Below are 4968 nucleotides of genomic sequence, written 5' to 3'. Positions count from 1 at the left end.
TCATTGCCTGCATTGCATGACAACTGCTCAAAGACTACCAGCTGCCGACTGGAGACCCCATCAGGTGGTCATGAAAACCAGCGCGATGTTCAAGAAGGGCTTCCACCGCGATATGGTCCACAGCAACGTCAGCAACGCCAGCAAAAGCAAGTCCGTGAATCGCAGACACTCCAACGGACACACCAACAAGCACGACGACGCAAAGCAAACCTCTTAAAACAAATTCAAGAATCGAGGCAACTTCGCATAAAGGATTGGCGCCAGAAACGCATTTGGAGCAAAATATCAAGACTGCGCCTAAGATTACAGCTCCGAAACCTAAGGAAACACCGAACAAGACAAGAAGTTACCAGTTCTACCATGCAAAGATTCAGACACCATCCCATTAATTTACGACAACGGAGCCAACGCCACAGAAAACTACGAAAGAGATTGAACGTTATAATTTGTACAACGCACGAACATAGACATAATTCCTTGAACTTCAGTTCTTGTACACGCAGGCTGCAAGCACTAATTCTGTCTCAGCCGCGACACAAAATACAGTGCGTACGACAAAGGATTCGGCGCCCACGACATTCGACCTTCAAGTGCTCCAAGGACTTAGAGCCTTGTTCGTTCCTCCCAGCTGCTCAAGTCATGTCATCGTCAGTGCAGTTTTGCAAGACGCGGTTACCATCTCCAGAACGCAAAAGCCAACCTCGCCCACCAGAACTCCGCCATTCACCGGACGGCCGCACTCATTTCTGAAGTTTTGCAGTTTACGGAACACCACTGGGACATGAAACCAATTGTGCATTTTGACGTTTGTGACTTCTCAACCTTGCCTTGTTTACTTTTTCTTGTTAGTAATCCATGCCTTCTTTCGGGGGGAGGGGGAATCGTGTGACGTATGAAGCGATGATTGGTAGAAGCCGAGAAGGAAGAAGTGCAGAGTAGAATAAACATGGCGTATGAGCCAGGCCACGTCTCCCAGTCATCATAGCATCACACACACACACACACACACATATATATATATATATATATATATATATATATATATTGTAAGGCAACAACGTTGTTTTTTGCTGCAAGACACTTCTTTTACTTGCCGAGCCTCTGCCCCACAACACAGGTCAGACTGATGATGATGAGTATGTACATATAACAATAACAAGATGACGCGCATGAATAATGCTCACACTTATTTCCCCCCCACGCTTGAGCGGCCAGCCCGGCCGCGTCTTAGACGGAAACGGAACGTCGAACGCATGGCTTCAGACGCGATACGTGGACAAGGACAATCTCCGAACCAGGACAGCGACGATCCTAAGAAAGGTCGCTGGGAGTGACACGGTAGTTCACTGGTGACGTTTGCGCGTTGATTGTATAGTGCTCACAATATATATATATATATATATTGTAGAGAAGCCGCCGAACACTGAAGTGGGTAAAACTCTCAAGTGTTCTCTAGTGGGTCTACCCGAAAAAGGACGCCGCTCGCGCTTGGAGTCCGTGCTTGGCCGTTACTGTCGCCATTGTCTATACTCGCTGTGTGCCTGCTAATAAACGCCATAACAAATTGGTGGAGAGTGCTACGATCCCCTTTGATGCCCTGGGAACTGCGCTCACGTACCCTGGAGTCTACCATGTCCCACGACGCCTCTCAGCAAACGCCTCCTCCCATGCCACCCCCTTGTCCCGGTGTCCCCAGGATCCGAGATCCACCCATCTTCACGGGCGCCGATGGCACTGACGTGGAGGACTGGCTCGCTATTTACGAGCGCGTGAGCGTGCCCAACAAATGGGACGAGGACGGCAAGTTGGCAAACTTGGTGTTCTACCTTGCGGGCGTTGCGAGCTTGTGGTACAACAACCACGCGTCCGATATCGCAACCTGGTCCAATTTCAAGACCGCTATCACCAACGTTTTTGGCCGCCCTGCCGTTCGTAAGCTGCAAGCCGAGCAGCGCTTACGCGAACGCGCTCAGCAGGCCGGTGAGTCATTCACCAGTTACATAGAAGATGTCCTGGACCTGTGCAAGAAATCTAACGACAGCATGTCCGAATCAGACAAGATCCGGAACGTCATGAAGGGCATTGACGATGATGCCTTCACGATGCTGCTTGCCAAAAACCCAGGCACTGTAGCTGAGGTCATCACGCTGTGCCAGAGCTATGAGGAGCTCCGCCGGCAGCGTTCGATGACCCGTCGCTCCACACCACGAGATGCAGGGCTTGCAGGCTTGGAGGCGAGCTGTGATCAGGTGGCACTGCTGGCAGACCTCAAGTCCTTCATACGTGAGGAAATCGCGCGGCAGTTCTCTATCCTGCACTTCACCCACCCACCGGCTGCTCAACAATCGGCCACTGCTATTCTTCCACCCATACGCCGAGCAATTGAGCAGGAAATAGCGGAGGTCATGCCTGCGTACCAACCACAGCAGCTTCCGGCCCCTGCGCCCCCAAGTTACGCCCAAGTGGTCGCCAGGCCGCCTCCAGTCGTTCAACCGCCCGCCCCACTGACTTACGCCGAAGCTGCCGCACGACCTCCATCCTTTGCAGCGGCTACGCCGGCTACGTATGTTGACGTGACCTCTCAGACTCAGCTCCAGCACCCCCTGCAGCCTTTCCAGCCACCGTTCCGTCCATCGGCTCTTGCGTCATGGACAAGACCTACCCCAGCGAACCGATGGCGCACACCCGACAACCGGCCCATCTGCTTTGCCTGTGGTTACGCTGGTCACGTAGCCCGTTATTGCCATCGTGTACAGCCGGCTCGAATTTCTTCGCCTAGTGCTGGCCACCTCAGCCGTCCCTATCACGACGAACCACCGTCTATGCCACCGCCGTCTCGCCCAGGTCCATCTCCTCGAAGGTCGCCGTCTCCACGACGTCGTTCCCTGTCCCCCATGAGGCCAAGTTCAGCTACTCATGAGCGGGAAAACTAGTCGTCGCAGTCCCCGAGGCAAGGACTGCGAGGCTATTGCGATGTGAAAGCCCTCAGAGCCGCCCATCTAATGTCATCGACGTGCTTGTGGACGGTGTTCATGCGTCTGCTCTTATTGACACTGGAGCTGCAGTATCCGTTATGGACGAAAACTTTTGCCGCTTGCTTCGAAAAGTGACGACGCCGATTTCTGGGTTGTCCCTTCGTACTGCCGGTTCACATCGTATCCATCCTTCAGCAGAGTGCACAGCTCGCGTTGTCGTTCAGGACGTTCTGTATGTCGGCCAATTCATCATCATTCCTGCATGCTCTCATGACGTCATCCTGGGGTGGGATTTTCTTTCCCGCAACGACGCCGTCATCCATTGTGCCAATGCCGAAATTGAACTCTCACCCTTCTCGCATTTGACGCCGGAAGACAGTCCCTCAAAATTGAGTAAGATTCTCGTGAAAGACGACACCTTAGTGCCTCCAAGCTCAGCGATGGGTGTACATGTCTACTGCGCTGGACTCTCCGACACAATTGCGCTCGTTTCGCCATCCGACCGTGCTTGCCGACGGAAAGGGTTGCTAGTACCTTTCGCGACCGTGCAAATCACCCAGAGCAACGCCGCTATTTTTGTGACCAACCCATCCCCGTACACTGTTACCTTGGTTCGAGGGGAATGTCTCGGCAGAGTGGAACCAGTGGATAACGCACAAGTCCTGGACGTACCTGATGACTCGCGTTGTCCCAGTTCGTGTACTGTCAGCGCTGTTTCCACTTATGAGTCATCATCTCCTGATGTATTCGGCCCCTACATTGATGACAATCTTACGTCGGTACAGCGTTCCCAGCTTCTGGACCTGCTGCGAGAATATCATTCTTCTTTCGATGTCGGGCGAAGTTCTCTCGGTCGCGCGTCCGCTGTTACACATCGTATCGACACAGGTGCCCATCCACCATTACGGCAACGTCCCTACCGCGTGTCGCCTGCTGAACGTCGGGAAATTAACGATCAGGTTGATGATATGCTCAGACGCGACGTTATTCGGCCCTCGGACAGTCCCTGGGCGTCTCCTGTTGTTCTTGTCGCGAAGAAAGATGGTTCTGTGCGGTTCTGTGTGGACTACAGACGGCTCAATAAGATCACGCGCAAGGATGTTTACCCACTGCCGCGCATCGATGACGCAATTGACAGCCTTCACGGAGCCGAATTTTTTTCTTCTCTCGATCTGCGCTCGGGGTACTGGCAAGTACCCATGGCTGATGACGCTCGACCGAAGACTGCGTTCATCACACCCGACGGCTTGTACGAATTCAACGTCATGCCGTTTGGTCTATGTAATGCTCCTGCGACCTTTGAGCGCATGATGGACACCGTGCTGCGCAACTTGAAATGGCACACGTGCTTGTGTTACCTCGATGACGTTGTTGTGTTCGCCCCAGATTTCTCCACGCATCTCCAACGTCTGAAAGAAGTTTTCGCACGTGTGAGCAATGCCGGCTTGCAACTAAATCTGCAGAAGTGCCGCTTTGCAGCACGGCAACTGACCATCCTAGGGTACGTCGTGTCTAAGGATGGCATTCTTCCTGACCCAGCCAAGCTTCGGGCCGTGGCTGAATTCCCCAAACCTGCGTCCGTCAAAGAACTGCGTAGTTTCGTTGGCCTGTGCTCATACTTCCGACGCTTCATACGAAACTTTGCTACCATTATATCACCGCTGACGAAGCTCCTTGGAAGTAACGGGCCCCTCAATTCGTGGTCGTCTGAGTGCGACGACGCGTTCGCGAAGCTCCGCCATTTGCTGACGTCTCCTCCCATTCTACGCCACTACGACCCTACGGCCCCGACGGAGGTGCACACAGACGCCAGTGGTGTAGGCCTCGGCGCTGTCCTGGCGCAGCGCAAACCCGGATTCCCTGAATATGTCGTAGCATATGCAAGCCGTACGCTCACGAGAGCCGAGACAAACTACACCGTCACGGAGAAAGAGTGCCTGGCGATCGTCTGGGCCCTTACAAAGTTTCGACCTTATTTGTATGGTCGCCCATT

This window comes from Rhipicephalus microplus, chromosome 6 (assembly GCF_043290135.1).
Source record: "Rhipicephalus microplus isolate Deutch F79 chromosome 6, USDA_Rmic, whole genome shotgun sequence".
Classification (NCBI taxonomy): Eukaryota; Metazoa; Arthropoda; class Arachnida; order Ixodida; family Ixodidae; genus Rhipicephalus; species Rhipicephalus microplus.
The sequence above is the reverse complement of the archived record's forward strand: the minus strand, read 5'-3'. Positions refer to the sequence as shown.